The following is a 23,084-nucleotide window of genomic DNA, read 5'->3' as shown; positions in this document are numbered from 1 at the left end:
TAGGATCTTCTCGAGAAGATTGGCGAGTGACTTTCTCCAAACGATGAAGTTCGGGAGGGACCTTCAAGGACCTTGACTTTCCAAGAGGAAGTACTTCCTGTTGCTGATGTTGAGGGGTCCCTCTCTGGTAAACTACCATCTGCGTCGCATGAAACATCCCCATACCATCTAACGTTTCTTCGATAATGTCGATGTTATCAGCAGCGTATTGGCAAAACTTGTTGGATGATATATTTGAAGGGACAGGAGTATTGTTGCAATCTGCGAAGTGTTGCAGATTTTGAACTCCAAGAGTTGTGTCCAGTCTACGTATCTGGTCATAGCTGGGACAGTGTCCTGCGTGATGGATGAGTTCAATCAACGATTTTGAACGTGTTGCCTGATGAATTGCTAGGCCAAGTCCAACGTGTTTTGGTGTGAGCGTTTTGTGCTTCGACACTGCGTAGACTAGGTCTTGACTTATGCTCAAAGCAGTTCGCTTCACAAATTTATCGTCAGCCTGTCCGTCCACTTCCCCAGACAGCAAAATACTGAGGAATAGAAACAAGCTCTCCGGTACAATCTTTTCGGCACTCTCCTTACTAACTGACGTGCAATTATTTAGGCCTGGACGAGAACTGATGTCACCTCTAATGCGTAACGCGCAGTGATGCAAGGTCAACAACTCTTCTGTCTCTGAGCGCGAGAACTGGGTTGGCCTAAGATCATCCATATTTCTCTTTGTCTCCATTTCATCCGAACGCCTTTTCTGTGTCTGAACAGCGATCTTAGATGACAGTGTGGAAAACAACAATTGTGGTTGATGTGGATCGAGTTGAGGTACAAAGTTGATCTGTCCTGGAAGAAGTCGGTGTAGTTTCTCTTTGAGGCGGGATTTATTGTCCCGGTATGGTCCAGCGTCAATGCCGAATTCGCTGAGCAAAGACCTGTACCTTTCCCAAACGTCTAGAAGCGTATAGATTTCACCTCGGGCCAGTCCAGTCGATACTTCAGATGCGACTTTCTCAAAGCAGATATCTCTGGACGTTTGAGTTGTGCTTGTACTAGATTTCGATGCTTTTCTATTGAACTGTACATAACACTTAAGATGATACCTGGCATCAGCAGCCACGAGATCACTTACTCCTGCCAGGCGACACCGCAACACAGGGTCTGTTTGAGCTCCTTGGAGAATTTTGTCAGAAACATCAAAGGTAGCGACCAAATACGTTTGTTTGCAACTTTTCTCTTGGCAGAAAAAGCACAAATCAGTGTCCATAATGGACAGTTTACTGCGTAGAGATGGTCTCGGTGGTGAACTTGTCTCAGGTGCACTGCTTGAGGTGGCAAGAGTGCTTTCATATTTTTTCCTGAGTCGAGTTATTTTGAACGAACTTGTAAACGTCGAATAGCAGTCTTTGTGATTCAGGACTTCAGTCTGTTTTGTGATTTCCTTAAAGTCAATGTTTTGAATTCTTTCAACAGTGTGCCAGTTCTCAGAGTCATTGTACTTCTTGCGCTCTGCAGCGGCTTCACGGACTCTTTGAATTCCGGCGTCTCCGAGGTTTCTCGTTGGTTTCTTTGGGTCTCTGTTTTGACAGAAGATGCAGAGGGTCCAGTCAGTACTTGTGTCAGAACTCTGCTTTTGGCTCTGGCATTTTACCTTGGATTCCATGTTGAAGCTCAACTCAGTTCACCACATCCTGCAAACATCAGAAATTGCATAATATTGTTGCGAATATGGAATTTGGCCTCCATATCCGCTTGTAAATATTCCCCTATTTTCTCCAATACTCCCCAACTTTCCCCAATCCCCCATTCCCTAGTCCCATTGCATGTAAATAACAATCAGTAGAGCCGACCTTCCCCTTATTCCCCCATTAAATGTCGTGCCCAGGTCCACCGCACCACACGTAGACAACTTTCGGACATCTTCCTAGTTATTCTTATTCTATGTCAGTTAAGGCCTCGTCTCCATTAATTATGACTCTTCGTTGCACCAGAATGTGATTATATGGCATCAGTAGTGAGTTTAGGACCTTTCCCATACCTCCTTCCATCTTCTTCCCCAACAATTACAACAACAACAGAGGAGATGGCGGCGGAGCGGGGGAGGATGCGTCCTCACACCGGCTCGATTAGCTCCAGACCATGCGCTCCACGGGGTTACCACGAAGGGGCTCCTTGTCAGCTCCTCGTCAAGGGCGGAGCCTGGTAAACCCCCCGCACGCACCCAATGAGAAGCAACGTGCCGATTCCACGAGGCGGAGCTAACGAGCCGAGGGCGTGTCACTCCCCGCCGGATATACGCGGCCCCGCGCCGGATGTGACGTGAGATGCGCACCCAGCTTGGAGAAGGAAAGCCACCTGCGAGCGCTGAGTGAGATGCGCCCCCAGCTTGAGCAGACAAGACGCCATCCGAGCGCTGCGACCTCCCCGCATCTTTGGACCGGACCGTACTGGACCCTGCTTTGAGCCAAGAGTGCACCTTGAGCCATCGATACCCGCTGTCCTTTTCATCAACCCCCGTGTGAGTCAGCCTTGTCCCGTTTGTCTGTCGTCTGTCCGGGGTTAATATAAGAGTGTGTCTAAGTGCCTGTCTTTCTGTGATTATAACTCTAGCCCCTGTAATCTGACCTTTCCGTACGAATATAATCTCCTCCGGAGGTCTTGAGAACTGAACCCTTGGTGTCGTATTGTGTTATTGTAATCCAGCCGGGTGTCTTCTTTTTCTTATTGAGCCAGCATCGCGCGACTTCGTCAACGTCGAGTATAGTCGGGTAATTTGTGCGGACACGACGGCCATTCCGCTCGGCCCACTTTAACATCAAAGTCGTGTCTGTAACAATTGGTGTCGGGAGTGAGATTCGAGGCCCGACCAAATTTTGAAAAAAAAAAAAAAAAAAACGAATAGAGGAAAAAAAAAAATTTTTGGTCAAAATTTGGAGCGGCCGAAATTTGTTTTGTTTTACGAAACTCGAATTTTGCAAGTCGCGCTATGGCGGATCAAGACGGCTGGGGTCCGGTAGGGGAGAGTGAAGCAGGGTCGGTCCAGGACCAAATTGAGGGACATGAGGGACATGAGGAGAGCGAAACAGCGGGGGTAGCAGACGCGCGAAATGGCGCCTCGCACATAGCTACGGCGGCCGCACCCGCTGCACAAGTGGGAGGGATGGCCCAGATGCAGGTCCTCATGGAGCAATTTATGGCGCAAATGCAGGCGTCCCTCAAACTGCAGAGTAACCAATTGGGGAACCGGATGGATGCTCAGAGTGAGCAAATGAGGGTTGATAGTGGGCGAATGGAGGGCCAAATGGGGGTAATGGGAAACCAAATGGGGGTAATGGGAAACCAAATGGGGGTAATGAGGGACGAAGCGAGGGGTACCGGTGAGAAGTTAGACAATAATTTTGAGGAGTTAGACAAGAAAATTGGGAAGTTAGACAATAATTTTGAGGAGTTAGACAAGAAAATTGGGAAGTTAGACAATAATTTTGAGGGGTTAGACAACGGGATAAAAGAAGTGAAAAATGGGTTAATGGGGGTAGAAAATAGAATGGCTGCCCAGGAGAATCAGATAGAGGGAGTGAAAAATGGGTTAGAGGGGTTAGAAAACAGTATGGAAGGCAAATTGAGGGACATGAGGGACCAAGCGGAAAGGGAAGTTAAACAAATGGAGCAGCAGATAGAGGGGGTCAGAATGGGGGTAGAAACCAAACTGGATGCTCACAGGGAGGAAATGGAGCAGATGAGGGTGGCATCTGGGCAGGAGATGCAAGTGATGGGAGAGGAGATCAGAAGAGGAGTGAGTGAGGAGGTCGGAGGAGTGCGCGAGGAGGTGAGGCACTGTAAGGAGCACATGGAGAAGGAGGTGAGAAAGGGGACTGTAAAGTTACAAGGGGGCATAGAGGACCTGACGCAGGAGGTGGAGCAGCTGACGGTGGGACAAACGGAGTTAGTGGAGCAGGTTCAAAGGAACACTGCGGTATTAGGAGGTTTAAAAGCGACACAAAACGACATAAAAAACGACTTGATAGCGACAAAGAGGGAATGTCAGATGGTACGTGAGGGACTGACAACGAGGTTGGACGAGGTGATAGAGGTAATGGAGACGACGGACCGGCAGGTGAGGACGCACATGGAAACGGTCAAGGTAGCCTTAGAGGATGAGCTTGAGGAGACGTACCGGGGAATAAAAGAGGTGAAGCACAAATTAGAAGAAGTGGAAGAAGGGATGAGCGAAATTAAGAAGCGACGGAGAGGGGATAAGAAAGAGATAAAAGAGGAGATAAAAGAATTGGTCCAAAGTCTGTGTTTGGATCGTGATGATGTGCTCATTAACCGGATGAGGGATTCGCAGGTGATGGAGGAGAAGCGAAGAGGAAGAGGACCCGGTGTAAGTGGTGACCAATATGGTCGTGCGTATGATGCGCCAGGGGATTTAATGAGCTTGGGGGTCGAGATAGACCCGGGTGTTCGTGAGAGGCCACTGGTGAAGTGTGCGACAGGTCTGGTGTGCGAAAAAGGAGGTGTGCGAGAAAGTCCGACTCTGGGGTGTGTGAGGAAAAAGTGCACGCCAAGGAGTAGTGAGGGTGCTGGCGAGAGTGAGTCGGTCGTAGCGCGTGTGCGAGGGAGCACATGGAAGCGTGGTGTGGTGAGTGTTACAGAGGGTGTGACGGGAGAGTGTGCGCGAGAAAGGTGTGTGACGGACAGGTGCATGAGGAAAGAGTGCGCTGTCAGAAGTAAGGAAGAGTGTCCACCTGTGGTGAGTGTTACAGAGGGTGTAACGGGAGAGTGTGCGCGAGAAAGGTGTGTGACGGACAGGTGCACGAGGAAGGAGTGCGCTGTCAAGAGTAAGGGGGAGTGCGTTGTCACGAGTGGAGGTGAGAGTAGTGAGAGTGACAAGGAGAGTGAGCTGGTTGTGACAGGTGAGCGAGGATGTACACCTGGGATGGAAGGATGTACACCTGGAATGGTAGAGCGTGAGTGGGAATGCACGCTGGAGTTGGTGGTGAGGCACGTGGATGGGTGTGCGAATGAGGGCACACCTGTGATTGTCACAGAGGAGGGGGCGCGAAGAGGTGTGTTGGTGTGGTGTGCTACCAACGGATGTGTGCCAAAGTGTTCGGTGGTCAGGTGTGTGACCAAGGCTGTGAGTGGAATGGGTGTGCCTGGGTGTGTAAGGAACGGTACAAGGAGCATGGAAACGGCTGGAGGTGTGAGCAAGGAACGGGCTTCGGGGTGTAAGCGTCCAGGTGAAGCATCGACGTTAGACGGGATAGAGTTTAGAACGACTTATAGCCGAATCGGGCCCTCGGTGCGTGCTGGGCCTCGCTTTGAACGGCCGCGTCCGTGCTCCACTAGGCGGAGCGGGCGGCCCGATAGAAAGAGTCGTTATGGCGACCACGTTTTGTTGAGACGTGCCGGCAGGTCGAGATCGGGACATTGGATGGTTCCACGCCGAGGTGGTGCGTGGGATCTCGGCACGGGTAAGCCCCCGTCCCTGCACCGAGTGCCGGACGCATCCAGCCGCTGGCACAAAACAACCAGCATCCATTGCTTGGCTTTACGAAGCCGGGCTTTGGACAGGGATTGGCGCACCGAGAGGTATTAGTGAGTCGATTGGGTGATGAGGTTAGTGTTTTGGCCCCGAAATTAGAAAAAGGCGAAATTTGATGATTGGCAAAGGATTGGCAGAGTGATGATTGGTAATGGTACAGTGATTGGCAGATGATTGGCAAATTTTTGATTTGTTGAAATTTGATGTGCAAAATTGGTAGTGAGAGACCCCCGATGTGGTGGGATGGCAAATCCACCATCCTTCCCATATGTGGGGGCAAAGGAGCAATAGTTTATGGGGTGTATGGCAGTGAAAACTAGCCCGGGTGGGTTAGGATATTGTGTGTAGGGATCTAGCGAAGATGACAGTAGGTAACGTTAAGTTTAGTTAGTGACTGATACCTGTAGTGGGGACGCAGGTAGATTAGTATGGATGATAATGACGAGGGAGCGCAATAGTTTAAAGGGACGACTGGGAAGCGCAAGTTCAGAGGGGAGTAGTTAGCTGAGATGATGCCGTGTGTGTGTGAGAATTGAACAGGTGTGATTGCACAGGTGTGCAACTGGACAGGTGTGTGGAGCAGTGTATGAGTAGTGAGTGTGTGGATCAGCGCGAATGCGCTTGGGGAGAGAAGGGTGCAGGTGGCACCAGGTGTGAGAGCACAGGTGTGCAGGTACAGGTGTGTGGAGAGAGTTGGAGTAAGTGGTACGGAGTGGTGTGCATGGTGCGAAGGTGTGGATGGGGGAAGAGTGGACCCCTTTCACGAGTACCCGGGGCGGGTAGTGTAAGTGTTAGGTAGAGGGTGCAGGTAAATTGTGGTTGGATATTGGCATTTGTGGTGCGGTGGCAGAATGGTGTTGTGGATGGGTGCATTAGTGTTGTGGAAATGGCTGGGCGTGTAGCCTGTTAGTGTGTGTAGTTGGTTGGGCACTCCACCACTGTGAGGATGTCGGCCAGGTGAGGCCGCAGGTGGGCTCTGGGAGCCGGTAGTTGTGAGTGGGTGCCTGAGGATCCCGGGTGTGGATCGGGCAGCCCAGTGCCAGAGAGGGCACGGAGTGGGGAGAGCGCCAGAGGGCCTTCCCCAGGTAGATAGGTTAGGGTAAGGAGCAGGTAAGCTCGGAGGCAACTGCAGTGGTGGAGGGGTGCAGGTGGGTAGACCCACTGGGAGAGGTACACGCCACAGCCCAGAAATTGTACGAGGGCACCGGGAGATGAATCGGGGGAGTGAGACCCCAAATTGAAGAGCACCACAGTTTGGCCAATGGGAATTGGTTTTTAGAACCCATAGTGTAAGAGGGCCAATGGTTTGGCCGGAGAAAGACCCCGGGTAGTGTAAAGTTGTTAAAGTCATTTAGGAAATAGTTAGGATTGATGAACCTGTCGCACCATACGCAGCCACTTACCTGTGGTGATGATGATGACTCCACACCTGTGTTTTCTTTGTTCTGTGTGCAGGAAATGAGATTGCTGTGGATTTGTGAGACGCATCACGACGTGGATGAGACATTGGGGTGATTCCATCTCTCCCTCCTTAGGAGGGACTGATGATGAATTGGTGATGGCAAATTTTGATGTGCAGTTGGAGATGGCAAATTTTGATGAGAGTTGAAAATGGCAAATTTGATTGGTTAGGAGGGAGAGAAGACGAATTTGGTATATGGGAGGAACGGGGAAGACAGTAGGGATGTTTGTTGATTTGTAAAGTAGATGTTTATGGGTAGTGTTGTGTTGTGTGGATACAGTAAGGGGTAAGGGAGGGGCCATGTAGGTTACCTGGTGGGGGGGGGCGTACGATAGGAACGTACCTGTCTCACCTGGTTCCCATGTGCCCCCAGTGTGCATCACCTTACATTGCGTGCACTTTTGCGCCCTTACCACCTTACTCACTTGTTTCTTCTTTTGTCTCCCACCTCCGAGGATCTGGCTTTGGGGTAGAGAGAGAGGAGAGAGAGGTGCTGGCTGCGCAGTTGTGGGCCTGCACTTTCGCTGTTTGCTGCCGGGATCGATACACCATATGGACCGCAATGTTTGTGGCCACCCACAATGGACCGCAGTTCGGTTGCGGCCAAGCACCACCCGGGGATGGACCTATGGGTCAACGTGGCACCTATGCCATACAGGTGAACCACTTTTAGTTAACACCAAGTGCACCACAAGAAGAGCAAGAGACACCTGCAGGGTTAGGGGTTGTCGAATTTATTTTTATTCCAATGAACAATGGTGACTGCCCCGATTGGTGGTGGGGTGGTGCTTTTGATGCTCGGGAAGGGTGCTCTGCACGTTATTAAAGGCCGTCGGCCACAGAGCACTCGTGGGTTGGTGTATCGATGCTGGCAAGCGCGCTCTCTCTATGCATAACATCTGCATGTGTTCCTCCAAAGACAGGTCCTGGATCGTAGTGTAAATAGCAGCGTAGTCTTGTAAATAATGCTCCCTACCGGCTGTATGTTTAGTTTGCGAATTCTTTCCGGATTCGGTTATCCTGTGGGTGTGTTTCTGTGAGGAGAAGGGTGCAACGTCGCAGGGGGACATATTTACTCATTTGTGAATATCTGTAAAACTGTCGCACTCAGGGTAGAGTTAATGGTAGAGGGAACTACATTGCGTGCCACACTAAAGTAGGTAAAAATTTATCGGGTCGGGACGCCCCGAGGGTAGAGAAGGGTGCAATGTTGCGAATATGGAATTTGGCCTCCATATCCGCTTGTAAATATTCCCCTATTTTCTCCAATACTCCCCAACTTTCCCCAATCCCCCATTCCCTAGTCCCATTGCATGTAAATAACAATCAGTAGAGCCGACCTTCCCCTTATTCCCCCATTAAATGTCGTGCCCAGGTCCACCGCACCACACGTAGACAACTTTCGGACATCTTCCTAGTTATTCTTATTCTATGTCAGTTAAGGCCTCGTCTCCATTAATTATGACTCTTCGTTGCACCAGAATGTGATTATATGGCATCAGTAGTGAGTTTAGGACCTTTCCCATACCTCCTTCCATCTTCTTCCCCAACAATTACAACAACAACAGAGGAGATGGCGGCGGAGCGGGGGAGGATGCGTCCTCACACCGGCTCGATTAGCTCCAGACCATGCGCTCCACGGGGTTACCACGAAGGGGCTCCTTGTCAGCTCCTCGTCAAGGGCGGAGCCTGGTAAACCCCCCGCACGCACCCAATGAGAAGCAACGTGCCGATTCCACGAGGCGGAGCTAACGAGCCGAGGGCGTGTCACTCCCCGCCGGATATACGCGGCCCCGCGCCGGATGTGACGTGAGATGCGCACCCAGCTTGGAGAAGGAAAGCCACCTGCGAGCGCTGAGTGAGATGCGCCCCCAGCTTGAGCAGACAAGACGCCATCCGAGCGCTGCGACCTCCCCGCATCTTTGGACCGGACCGTACTGGACCCTGCTTTGAGCCAAGAGTGCACCTTGAGCCATCGATACCCGCTGTCCTTTTCATCAACCCCCGTGTGAGTCAGCCTTGTCCCGTTTGTCTGTCGTCTGTCCGGGGTTAATATAAGAGTGTGTCTAAGTGCCTGTCTTTCTGTGATTATAACTCTAGCCCCTGTAATCTGACCTTTCCGTACGAATATAATCTCCTCCGGAGGTCTTGAGAACTGAACCCTTGGTGTCGTATTGTGTTATTGTAATCCAGCCGGGTGTCTTCTTTTTCTTATTGAGCCAGCATCGCGCGACTTCGTCAACGTCGAGTATAGTCGGGTAATTTGTGCGGACACGACGGCCATTCCGCTCGGCCCACTTTAACATCAAAGTCGTGTCTGTAACAATATGATAGCCAGTTTCTGCCGGCATTTTTACGTGGCGTCCCGACCGTGCCGTCCCATTACTGCCGTAATGTCGAATCCTATAAAAAATTGAAATTTGTGCAGCCCGACTTCACGATAGCCGGACTGCGGGCTGTAGGTATCAAACTTTTCAATCGGCGTTTTCCCGTCGCAAAGATGTCCGTGTTCAAGCCAAAAAAGATCAATGCTGCACCTGTATAGCTGGTGAAAAGCTGAAGTTCATCTCAAACATCGGTCATCGGTCTGAACATCAGGCAACACTGACGCTGAACGGAAGCGGAAACACCGGAAGTGAAGCTGACCTGATAACGAGGCACTTCCGGCCGCGCCCAACATGGTGGATACGAACAGAAAATACGTGAATCTTTCCATAATGAGTTTCAAGTTTGTGAGAGGTTTAACGCCTAATGATTTGGTGAAATTATGTTTTAAACACATATGCTAAAATCACATTATGCTAAAATAATTTATTATATAATAAATGATTTTAACATGTGATTAAAACATAATATCTTTGCATCAATATATTTAGGACAATTCATATATTTAGAACAATTCATAGGTATCAATGAGATACAAATGCAACATTTCAGAACCATATTTTTGGTAAAGGTTAACATATTTTTCTTAATAGTCAAATCTGACTATTGTATATAAATATGCACATAACTTTATCAAATATGTATAGTTTGGCATGATATTTGCAGGACATCTTACTGGTATCACTGGAGTAAAATATACCAAACTACACAAACATACCCACAGTAAAAGTCAAGATAAGTCGCGTGATTTGAAAATTAACAGAGTTCAGCTTTGAGATTTTTTGTACATTTTTGTGACTGATCTGTATATAACTTTATCAATTCGTTATGGAATGGCCTAATACTTCTTGGACACTTTACTGGTATTGCTGCGATGATATATGTCAAATTTCAGAACCACAGCTTCAGTACAACTGAAGTTATCAGACATTTTCTAAGTTATACATTTTCTATTTGTCCGGCCATTTTGTTTTTGGTATAAAAAAATTAAAAAGGCCCAAATGAATGGGCATCCACCTGAAATATGTTCAGTATGGGTCATATTAACTAGCTGACATGGATGCCTGCTCCTAACATTCCGTACCCCCTGAAGTGGAATTTGAACATTTTTCCACCAGTCTACTTTGGTGCCCGGCAATGACGATTTGCAATGCCTGGAGATGGCATAGGAAAGGAGCGGTGTACAACAATACAAATATGAGCTTTAATACTGTAATCGTAAATATATATTTGATACTGAGTAATATCTGTTAATACGCCTTCTGGGTGACAATTGAAAATAACCAATTGTTGGCAAATGTGAGTGTTACCCTATAACAATGCCTGGTAATGCATTATTTATGAAAGATACAGCCAGGAAATTATGGGCATATATTAATTTGCTTGTTTTTCATGAGGATGTACGTTTCCACTTAACTTCCATGTTGTGTTGACTGCAATATATTTCTCCCACCAATGAGCCCATATCTAAAAATTGCTTGTCTAGAGATATAAGCCACTATTTCACAGCATTTGTGACTTTCAATATCATCTGAAATTGTTTTTTTGGTTTTTTTACAAGATCATGGAAGGACAAGGTGGCAGAGGTGAGAGGTAATAAGGCAACAACCTGCCAGTGGGGCAACAGTTGAACACAATAAGCAAGTGAATGGACAAACAGGTAAAGATGAGGGGAGAGAGAGAGAGAGAGAGAGAAGAGGCAAGGAGGCAAGGAAAGAGCAACCTGCAAGTAAGAGGGGTAGGTTAGGTAGGGTTAATGGGGGTAGAAAAGATTGTGGGTTCGGAGGGGAGTAACATTAGATTGAAGTGCACTACCTACTACAAGCTCTTGAGGAAAGAGTGGCTTTTAACAGCCTTAAGAAGGTGTTTTTTAATGGAAGAAAAGAGGAACACAGGAGTTGAGTTTTGCTATAAGCCTGGACTTTGGGATTTAAACAGGAGGGGATTACTATAAGAATGTGTGCATTTTGGAATTCCTGTGAAGGGTCAGAGGGCTGGGAGAGCAAAGGGAGTTATAATGGAGAGGTGGGAAAAACAGAAAGGCCACTGACCTGTCTGCGATGTGAGAGTGGCAGACCTTGTGCTTTGGCCTCATTGTGAGAGATTCCAATAATGTTGAGGGCTTTGGATTCTGCAGATTCCAGGATAGACAGATGTGATGCTGGGGCAACAGCCCATTGGAGAAAGCAGTACTACATTGAGTTGGCTTCCAAAGTCAGCTGCGACGAGGCATTTTCTGTCAAGTCGTTCTTTGAAAAATCAGAAATACTAACAGCCTATACAAAGGTTCGTAACAGCCTATACGAACAAGGGCCTTTGTATAGGCTGTTAGTATTTCTGATTTTTCAAAGAACGACTTGACAGAAAATGCCTCGTCGCAGCTGACTTTGGAAGCCAGCTTCTTAATGTGGATCGCCTAGAGAGATTATAGCTGATGGTGAGACCTAGATGTTCAAGAGATTGGTCCCTTTCCATTGGTTGACCATAGAAAGAGATAGGAGGGTTTGTTTGACGATCCTTCAACAGCAACAGGTTGAGACTAAGAGATTTGCCAGGATTGAAAGACATGTTCCATTGATCAACATATATGTGCCATTACTGACTGATGTTGATCAAATAAATTCGAGCTCAGCAAAGATTGACACAGTAGCTGTCTGCCTTTCAGTGGATTGGGTACTATACGACATAATGTGCAGTCATTTGCAAAAAGGAAGATACAGTCGGAGTCGGAATCCACGTATCCGTGGTTGATAAAATGCGACCTGTTTCTCTATTCAGGGAAAAATATCCTGGGAATTCGCGGTTTTTTTTCCGCAGCTGTGTTTCGCAAATTCGCGGTTTTTTCCCTTTTCGCGGCTGCGTTCCGCGAATTGGCGGTTTTTTTCCTTTTCACGGCTGTGTTCCGCGAATTCGCAGTTTTTTTTCTTTCCGCAGCTGTGTTCCGCAAATTGGCGGTTTTTTTCTTTTCGCGGCTGTATTCCGCGAATTCGCGGTTTTTTTTTCTTTTCGCCGCTGTGTTCCGCGAATTAATGGTTTTTCTTTTCGCGGGTGTGTTCTGTGAATTCGCGGGTTTTTTTTCTTTTCGCAGTTGTGTTCCGCGAATTTGCGGAGTTTTTTTTCCTTTTCGTGGCTGTGTTCCCTGTGTTCCGCGAATTCGCGGGGTTTTTTTCTTTTCACGGCTGTGTTCCGCGAATTTGCGGTATTTTTCTTTTCACGGCTGTGTTCCACGAATTCGCGGTTTTTCAGGGGCGCAAAAAATTCACGAGCCGCTAGCTTGATACATTTATAAAACCCATCTTTCACTAGCCATGCATCAAGCAACTGGACGTACGCAAAAAAAAAAACTTCTACAAGCCACGAGCATGACCTGCTTATACTGTAATGTACAGCTGTTAGCTTGACACATTGATAAAACCCATCTTACACCAACCATGCATAAAGCAGCTGGACGTGCACAAAAAAACTTCTACCAGCCGCAAGCATGACCTGCTCCTGTGTTAGCTGCCGTGTGTTTTGCGTTTTCATGGCTTTTGCGGGACATCCCGTCATTCACACTCTGAACAGCTTTACGGGATATCCCATCATTAACACTGTGAATAGCTTCACGTGATATTCCACCGTTCACAGGTAAACAATGTTTCTTGGGATATCCCGTCATTAACACTGTGAACAGCTTCACATGGTATCCCGTCAATAACACTGTGAATAGCTTCACGTGATATTCTGCCGCCGTTCACAGGTAAACAATGTTTCGCGGGATATCCCAACAGACTGTAAACATTGCTATCCCACCAGCTGCATAACACATCATCCCTGCGAGTTACTATACAGAATGAAAACACTCCACAGTATATATTAGTGCAATTAGCTGTCTCCCTTTTCCCCATTGAAACAATGACATGGCATGCATTCGTGCATTGTTTGTGTGCTTCCTCCCCTTCTCTCCCCATCTTGTCGACCGCTCCCCTTTTTATATACTTTGTTTGCTTGTTTGTTTGATTTGTTTGTTTGATAAATGTTAGCTCTTTCACGAGCCTCGACTCTGTATACAAAAAAAAAAAATTCGCGGATTATCGTCGACATTCTCAGGATTTGCCTCACCATTTGGGAATTTTGCCTCGCCATTCGCGGATTTTGCCTCGCCATTCGTGGTTTGTTCCTTGCTTTTCACGGATTTTTGCGACTCGGGAACCTATCCCCATTTTTCCATTGAAACAATGCCCCGCTATTTATTCGCAGGTTTCGCTCGGTAAACATTTTTCGCTATGTTCGTGGACTTTCCAGGAATGTATCCCCCGCGAATAGTGGGGTCCGACTGTAAATGGTTTCCTGAGTATCGAAGCGATCGTTTATGTCGATGAGGAGCAAGATTGGTCCCATGTCATTGCCTTGGGGAACTCCAAACTCAACTGGGAGAGGAGAGAAGTGGGTTCCATTGATGGCAACATGTTAACTGTAGGAGTGGAGGAAGTCAGAAAGCCAGGTATTAAGTTCACCTTGTTCTCCATAGGCATTGAGCTTGGCAAGGAGACTGTGTTAAATCCCTGAGATATGTCCAGGGAAATGGTCCTGACTTCTTTTTTTGACATTGAGGGTCTCCCAACTATTGTGACTGGAACGGAATCCAAACTGATGGTCAGAAATAAGACTGTTTGAAAAAATGAAAGGTGATGTCAGTAGGAATGTTGCATTCCATGACTTTAGCTTACTGGTCTATACAGTGCATTCAGAAAGTATTCAGACCCCTTCACTTTTTTCACATTTTGTTATGTTGCAGCCTTATGCTGAAATCGTTTAAATTCATTTTTTCCCTCATCAATCTACACTCAATACCCCATAATGACAAAGAGAAAACAGGATTTTAGAAAGTTTTGCAAATTTATTAAAAAATAAAAAACTTAAATATCACATTGATATAAGTATTCATACCCTTTGCTATGACACTTTAAATTTAGCTCAGGTGCCTCCCATTTCTCTTGATCATCTTTGAGATGTTTCTACACCTTGATTGGAGTCCACCTGTGGTAAATTCAATTGATTGGACATGATTTGGAAAGGCACACACCTGTCTATATAAGGTCTCACAGCTGACAATGCATATCAGAGCAAAAACCAAGCCATGGGGTCTAAGGAACTGCCTGCAGAGCTCAGAGACAGGATTGTGTCGAGGCACAGATCTGGGGAAGCCTACAAAAAAATATCTGCTGCATTGAAGGTTCCCAATGGCACAGTGGCCTCCATAATTCTTAAATGGAAGAAGTTTGGAACAACCAGGACTCTTCCTAGAGCTGGCCGCCCGGCCAAACTGAGCAATAGGGGGAGAAGGGCCTTGGTAAGAGAGGTGACCAAGAACCCGATGGTCACTCTGGCTGAGTTCCAGAGATCCTGTGTGGAGATGGAAGAAACTTCCAGAAGGACAACCATCACTGCAACACTCCACCGATCTGGGCTCTAATATAACACAATAATCAATAATTAATTACACTCTCCTGTTCCAGAAAAATAGCGACAACTAAAGTGATGTCGATGGCGTGCCATCGCAAATCCCCACACTTCCTGCCTAAACCAAAGTTGAAAGATGGCAAAACAAATCCAAGAGGAATGACCCAATATCATATTTTGAGTTTTAAAAAATTCTCCCCATTTTGACCCCTGTGACACTAAGATCCTTGGGGCATGAACCACAGGTCAAATCCAAAAAACCGTTAACAATTTAATGCGTCCCTCAATGCTGATTGCGTATGCAAAGTTTCATTTTAAAATGTTGTAAAATGTGCCCGAAATTGCATTTTTTTGTATTTGACCTTTTGACCCCACCTCAGGGCTCCAGGGGGCAGGGCCAAAAATGATACTGCTCTCGCACCTTCTTGCCATGTGGTGATAATAGCTACCAAGTTTGGTGAATTTCTGCAAGACCGTTTAGGACGAGATAGCGTGGTGGACGGACAGACAGACAGCCAGACGGTCAAACGTATGCGATTATAATATCTCCCTCCCCACTTTTTTTTTTTTTTAAAGTGTGGGGACTAATGAATTTATTGGTTGAAGGTGAATTTTGGAACATTTTCATAGCTGTGTAGTCTTTGTGGTTCCATTCTCATGATTGGTGTTTTGTTTCTGGCTTATAGTAATGAACCCACAATTCACCCCTGCAATTATCCCATGGAAAAACTCATCATTCGTCCTTTAGTATTATCGCACCAAATTCCATCATTATGTCCATCGCGCACGTCACTACCCATAAAGTGATTCGTCATCTTTCATGCACTCGGTGTGAGAATCGTTCCTTTAATCCTTTTCCGACACACTCATGCAAGCAGACTCGTGCAATTAACGCAGAACTCCTGGAAAATATTATTCTTAAAATGTTGGGCAATCTCACTCATTCGGTTTGCTAAGAATCCAAAGCTGTGCATTGAAGGAATTAACTTTTTTATTACTTCTTCACATTATCATGGAAGGAATTCTCACGACATTAATTGTACCTAAAATGGAGTAAGTAGCCTGCTAGGAAACCTTGATGATCCTGATTGATGAGGTGTAAATGCCAACGCAGTGGGTACTGCAATATTGACTTGAAGTGCTTGCAAACAGGATGTGATTAAAGCAACACACGTTGCAGACCAATATGCTCCAAAGCACCGCAATTTGTTTGAATGACTGCATGCACGGCTGATAAAATCTTCAGTCCCATGTGGGAGGCCTTGTGGTCCCTTCACATGGTTCCAGCGGCATTCTTTTAAGAATCCCCTTATCTGACAGGCGCTTTGTTTGGATAGATAAGACCTGAGCAATGTTGTGTTCGATTAAAGGAAAAATCCTATCCTGGAATAGTCTCTGAGACCAAGCAGTGCTTTTACGGAAGTTGATGTGGCGTCTGAAATGTGCCCTCATTTCCTTTGAATAACTTCCTTCTAACTAAGTGGCCTTTTGTTGGCACTGTTTGCTTTGGAAAATGACCGACCTAATTAAATGTAGATTTTAATAAACTCGGAGAAATATTCAAACTTACGTTCCATCCCACCTCCCAACCTTGCAAGCAATGTCACAATATTCATTAAACAAGTATAACCACACTCTGCATCCTGTGTATATGTGTGTGTGTGTGTATATACATATACAGCAATAGATGTTAAGCACCGATGCCCATGAAAAAACGTTCCTATTCTGATGTCATTTACGTATTTTGTATCCCGGCAGCAAATTGTTTCTCATGTGGGATTGAAAATTGATATCTGAAATGTTTTGCCTTTTTGTTTTTACTACTTCAAAAAGGATCCCCCACCCCTTGGTTTAGGTAGATTGTTTTAGACAAATTGTATCCAATTAAAAGCTCTGTGTTTTATCCTCTTAATATTGTTTGATTTTTAAAATGTACGTTTATAGTCAGTACAGTCACATCTCTTTGCTCCTTACTGATTCTGGACCCGGTTTCGCAACAACGTCCTCACCTGTTAGCGGTTATTGTAAGGTTTGCCACAATAATCTCCCTGTATTGAGGTGCGGCCCTTGCTCTGCCCTCTTACTTGAAGCGGACAAACTGTCATTGTTTTTAGATCCAGAGTTTTAATCATCTCCAGTTTCTTCAGAACACTGGACCCTTCAGAACACTGGACCCTTCAGAACACTTCAGAACTCTGATTTTTGTGGCATTCAACAATCATATTAAATTTAAATTGTGTTTTGAACACGGTTAAGGTGATAGCGACATCAGGCTTGTGCATGCTCTAGATTACCCAGTGTTTCTCTAATTTACTTTGGATGTGTGTGCAATGCACTTTATATTTATAAATGACAAGAAATGTTCCGAATTCCAGTACTTCCTAGTGTGTTATCACCGAGGTTCACAGGCAGGTTGCCTGAATCTTTTTACGCATTTGCTGTAAGGTTGGAAGGGGATCCATCAGAGTCCTGAAGTGAAGCCCCTCTTTGTGACCACTCAACCTTAACCACAAGTTCTTCACCCAAGGCGTTTCTGATCCCGATGCAGGGGGATCAAAAGCGCTTTGGATTCTGTCTCACATTACATCGCTCCATCAGGCCTTTTGCCTTTTTGAGCTTGGGTCACAGGGCATACGCCTGATACTCACGGCCAGTTTTCCATCATGAATAACTCTAATCGATCAGTCATGACCGCTGTGCAAAGTGCTTCATTTTGACTTCTAATGAGGCCATTAAAGAAAGAAATATAAACAGTCAGGATACAACAGCAAACAGAATCATTTGTAAAAGTACCTTCGTTTGATTTCGTTATTCCCAGTTATGTGGCCGGGTCCCCCCTGCAGGTATCAATTATTGTTTTTTCCTCGAGGAGTCCCTCGGCTCTAGGGAGAGGCAGGCAAAGAAAAAGGGGGAAGTAATGCATAAGGGAAAGCGGCGATCTGAAGGGTACTAATGTGCGTAAGCAAAGCAGGGCTCTGAAGGGTACTAATGTGTGTAAGCAAAGAGTTTGGTTCCCTATCGGCTTGCCCCCGAAGTGTTCTGAAGCTCCCTGAGGTTGTGCGATCGACAATGTGCTGCTTGTTGGAAGCGCTCTCGAAAAACCCTCGGTGTCAGCTCCACGCGTCGGAGGGGTTCTTTCCCCTGGCTCTGATTTCCGTGGGAGGAGAGCTTGCTGACTGACCGGCCAGCATGTGGTGAGCAGGCCTGTAGAGCCAAGGCTGCAGTAGCACCTCTTGGGAAAAGCAGAAGCTTCCCATCCACATGCCCACAGCACCCCACTGCTCTGACCCAAATGCACCCAGTTGCTGACACGACTACAATGCCTGCACAGCTGTCAGGAGGGTACAGAAAGGCCATCTTCCTTTATGCCCCTTCATATTGTCACAAGACTCTTGCTTTGGAGGATAGCTGGTCATGCTGGGGTCTGTAGACCACCTTGCGATTTGCAATCATATAATATTGGGTGTGCATTAGCTCCAAACTTTTGCAAGCTCGGTTATTAACATACCGGGTCATATGATGTCATTCCGCAAACGGCACACTTTACATAAAATATTTGCATTCATAGCGGGGTGGTTGTGATTTTCCATGTGGATAACAAAATGTATCCGCACAATGACTTTCATCAATATGGCAAAAACATAGTGAGATTTTATATGCTGAAAGTTGTGCAATTATTGTTAAACAAGAGTGCAGCAACAGGTGATTATTATTCCCACGCTTTGTGGAAAAAAACGGGGGATATTGTAATCGGCTCTGTCTGTCCGTCCGTCACGCTATCCATTCCTAAACGGTTGTGCAGAAATTCACCAAACTTGGTATTTATAATCAGCACACGGCAAGAAGGTGTGAGAGCAGTATCATTTTTGCCCCGCCCCCTGGATCGCTGAGACGGGGTCAAAAGGTCAAATACCAATAATGCAATTACGGGCACATTTTTAAACATTCTTAATGAAACTTTGTATGTGCAATCAACATGAGGGAATGCAAGAAATATGTATTTAACTGTATTTGCATTTGACCCCTAGTTGATGCCCAAGGGACTGGGAACCTAGGATCACAGGGGTCAAAATGGGGGGGGGGGAATTAACTCAAAATTTGATATTGGGTCATTTCTGGTGAAACTTTCTGCTATCTTTACCTCCACCACCAAAGTTGGATGGAGGTTATGTTTTCACCAATGTCTGTCTGTCTGTTTGTTGGTCTGTCCGTTCGTGAACAAGATATCTCAAAAAGTTGTGGACAGATTCGGACGAAATTTGGCAGAGATGGAGCGTATGTGACACGGACAAAATGATTAGATTTTGGTGAAGATCCGGCTACTAGAATGTTTTTTAAGTGATTCTCCACCATTGGGAGATGCGGCCAAAAACTATACATAGCAGGATATCTCAAAAAGTTATGGATGGATTTGGACGAAACTTAGTGGACATGTTGTGTGTGTGACAAGGAAGAATCGATTCAATTTTGATGAAGATCAGGATCCGGATCCGGCTAGTAGAATTTTTTAAGCGATTCTTCACCATTTGGAGATAGGGCCAAAAACGATATATAGCAGGATATCTCAAAAAGTTGTGGACGGATGATTTCGATTAAATGTGATTCTGTATTGTGATTTTCTAGTCTCCTCTGGGATACAAAACATAAACTGTTCACCTGGCGGAGGTATGCTCTCTACTGAGTGCTGTTCTAGTTAAACTTCGCTCTAGTTAGGAACCGTGGGGATCTGCGAAGGCACATCATCAAATTAGCTCTCGTATCTGTGTTTGCAATCGGTTATGTGGCATGCAGTGTTGTTAAACGTTCAAGGCAAAGTTTAGAATCTGTTATTGCAGCACCACAGCCTCTTATATATTGTTGGGTGTCTGATTGAAGCAAAGTCGTAAATACATGTACATCTATGAAAAAGAGTTGTGTAGCATTTATGTGATGGATTTTCTCTTTTCAACTTCCTCTTTTCATATCAATTTGATTAGAATTGAAAGTTTTTTTTTTTATTGTAGCATTGACCTTCTCCGTGTGAAAATAATATTGCACAAACAATTTGGGGCAAATGTGCATGCGCTGTCCAAGCTCTGCCCCTGCCAAATATTCTAATATTATAGATTGTGTTTCGAGTGACAACTCCTTTAGCTGGGAATAGTCACATAAGGTGATCATATATTTCACAGATTGCTAATCAAAACAAATTTTAAGATTTTTACCTCTGCTACCGAAGGTGGGTGGACTTTATGTTTGTTTGTTTGTTTGTTTGTTTGTTTGTTTGTGAGCAAGATATCTCAAAAAGTTAAGGATGGATTCTGATGAAACTTGGTGGACATGTTATAAGGACGAATCGATCCGATTTTGGTGAAGATACGGATATGGACGGATTAGTCAGGTTCACCATGTTTTTTCGTTCAAAATTTTTGGAGATCAGCAAATCTATACATTTTTGGAATATTCAGAGCACGAGGAATCCAAAAATTAATGTTGGCATTTGCGAATTAATTTTGCCGAAAATGACACTTAGGACAGTGATGAAGATCTGTAAAAGCATATTCCTGAACGGTATATTTCCTGAACGGAACGGAACGGTATAGACCTTGTAGATCCTGTGTATCGGACTTATAGTTCAATCTGATACTAACAAGACTGCTTTCTTGCTTTATAAACCCAAACCTATAACTTCAAAGGACTTGCAATATCATGTATTATGTAATACAGTTATATCACAAATATAAAGACAATGGTTTTCAATTACCTTTGTTTGTTGCTTTTCTATAATCCTGAGCACTATTTTGAGGCCTTTATTGGATTCCCTGACCCAGAAAACATAGGATTAGCATATTTAATGAAGTTTCTAGGTTGACTCGAAGCCGAGATAGCGCAAAATATGTATTTTATGGCGGCCATTTTGAAAATCCAAAATGGCGGCCATGCAGGTGTCTGTGCAAATGCCAACATTGATTTTCGGATTCTCCATGCTCTGATGATTCCAAAAATGTACAGGTTTGCTAATCTCCCAAAATTTTGAACGAAATTATATTTGTTAACATAGTGAACCTGACTAGATACTACGGTTCAAAATTTTTTGAAGTGATACTTCACCATTGATAGATTAGGCCAAAAATAATATATAGGATGATATTTCAAAACGTTATGGATGGATTTGGACAAAACATTGTGGACAGGTCGAGTGTGTGACAAGGACAAATGGATTAAATTTTGGTGAAGATCCAGATGCAGATCCGGCCTATCAGTGGGAAACAAAATGTAAACTGTTCAGCGGATGGCCGTTATAGTTGTACATTTTCTGTAAACAGTACAATGGCCCATTATGTGAAAGGCAAGCAGTTATGGCATTGAATTTGGATGGGCCCTTCTCTTCACACACATGGATGTCACACACATGGATGGGATTTTCTCGGACAGGAGTGTAGCAATAACAGCTCTTAATTGCTGAGCTCATGAGAGTTGGCAATTTGTAATGGCGATCTTGAAGGGAAAGAAAAGTCTCAAAGGGAGAATCTGGACATGGAGAAATAATGACTTTTTGATGGATTCCCACTACCAGGGACATGAAATCATTTTGACGTTCAATTTTCAGCTCAAATTTCTCCATTATTAATGTACTGAGCGAATCCGAGTCAAAGGTTGGAGTTGCTGTGACCCTGGCACACATGTTCGAGAAAGTGATGAATGGAAGTGTGCTGTAGCTGTATGGGGACCGTTTGTTTTCACTAATGCATCCGTCATCATTTATTGTGACAGAGGAAAAGCAAACGTCACCATTTTCCTTGAGCTGCGCACAATACTCTGTGGAGGAAGCATTTTACTTCTTGTCTTTACACCTGTTGTACTATCTCCATATTTGTATTCGGCATCTGTAGTCCTGTTGTAAAAAAAATTCCATCGTATCCTTTCTGAAATTCGTTCATCGTAAATTCAATCATGAGCAAGCTATTTGCTTTTGCAAGATTGCCGCATGATCGACGTGCACGGGAAATGCAGGTAACACACAATACAGAGGTGGAGTAGACTCTCGATTGTTAAGACAAATAAACTGTTCACCGCAGATCATTCATCCAAACAGATATTTATCTTAACCCAGTATTCACAATCATAATGTATTTATTTATGTATAAATTTAATTTAACATGACTTTTCTCAATATAAAAGTTCATATAATTACTAAGATACTATGCAAATGTGTTTTTTATTTATTTATTTATATATTATGCCTCATTTTACTTTTTTGGTGTGTTTTTAGTTATTGTGGGTGTCATTACCCGGCGCACGCAAAGCAAAAAAAACAGAACAAAAACAAACAAAAAACAGGCAGTTGGTTCACTTTGTCTCCCTGTGTGTTTACAAACATCAGTTTATGATCGAGGAACAACTTCATTTCAATTGAACGTCATATTTTGAGCACAAATGGGAAAGCTAACCTATAGTTTAACAGAGGCTCTGAACTCGTCCTGATCAAACATACAACATAATTTTTAAGCAGTGAAGCCGCTTCAATATTTGGCGAAATCCATCCGTCAAAAATGAAGAAGAATAACTTCTTTAACCCACCGTGTTTTATTTTAAAGGATAATTCTAAAGGGTAATTCTAAAGGGTTCCAAAGGATAATTCCAGGGGGTTTTGAAGGGTAATTGTAATGGGTTTTGTTTGTTTTTAGGCTTTGCCTATTTCATACTAAAAATGCCAAACTGAACCACTTCCTTTGGACATGGGAGTGATTATTTTTTCTTACTCCGTCTGCGTGTCAGTCAGTCAAACAAGTTTGAAAATCATTCCAAACAGGAAACTTACTGTTTTTAAGGATGTCATAAAGGACACAAACAACAGGCGTGGAGAACTAATGTAATGTGTTAAATAAGGAGGTGTAAAAGAAACTGCATCATTTGAGGTAAATGTCCGATTATTATTTTTCTGGAACCCTTAAAATCACCTCTTTATTTAATTTTAATTATATACATACTTGAACACTGTAGAACACCGATCACCTTATTGCCACTTTCAAAACCCTTCCGTTAGCACCACTTGGACAAAATATTACGGTATTTTACATCATCACAACCAATCAAATTTGCCGCTTGCTGACCCCACCCATGCCCCTGCTTCTCAAAACTGTGTGGGGTAAGGTATGGACTCTCTAGAGTCGAGATCATACAAGTTTTTGAATGCTCAACTTATTACAGAAACCTTGTTTTAGTAGTTTAGTCCCTTTTCAAACCTCATAATGCACTAAAATAAAACATTGGCCT

The 23,084-nt window shown here is 44.8% G+C and overlaps 1 protein-coding gene and 1 long non-coding RNA gene across 2 annotated transcripts in view; one reads left to right on the top strand and one right to left on the bottom strand.

Moving 5' to 3' along the window:
- TANGO6 (transport and golgi organization 6 homolog) overlaps window positions 1-23,084 on the top strand; it is a gene marked incomplete in the record, with an annotated part of 435,716 nt that overhangs the window by 326,709 nt on the left and 85,923 nt on the right.
- The window catches only part of LOC137435417 (uncharacterized), a 120,029-nt gene that overhangs the window by 45,606 nt on the left and 51,339 nt on the right, over window positions 1-23,084 (bottom strand). The window contains exon 2 of the long non-coding RNA XR_010986071.2: window positions 17,622-17,710. This is a non-coding gene — a long non-coding RNA (uncharacterized LOC137435417). The remainder of the gene's footprint in view (window positions 1-17,621; window positions 17,711-23,084) is intronic.

The sequence above is a fragment of the Myxine glutinosa genome, chromosome 9, assembly GCF_964187855.1.
Source record: "Myxine glutinosa chromosome 9, kmMyxGlut1.1, whole genome shotgun sequence".
In the NCBI taxonomy this organism is placed as follows: domain Eukaryota; kingdom Metazoa; phylum Chordata; class Myxini; order Myxiniformes; family Myxinidae; genus Myxine; species Myxine glutinosa.
The sequence above is the reverse complement of the archived record's forward strand: the minus strand, read 5'-3'. Positions and strand labels throughout refer to the sequence as shown.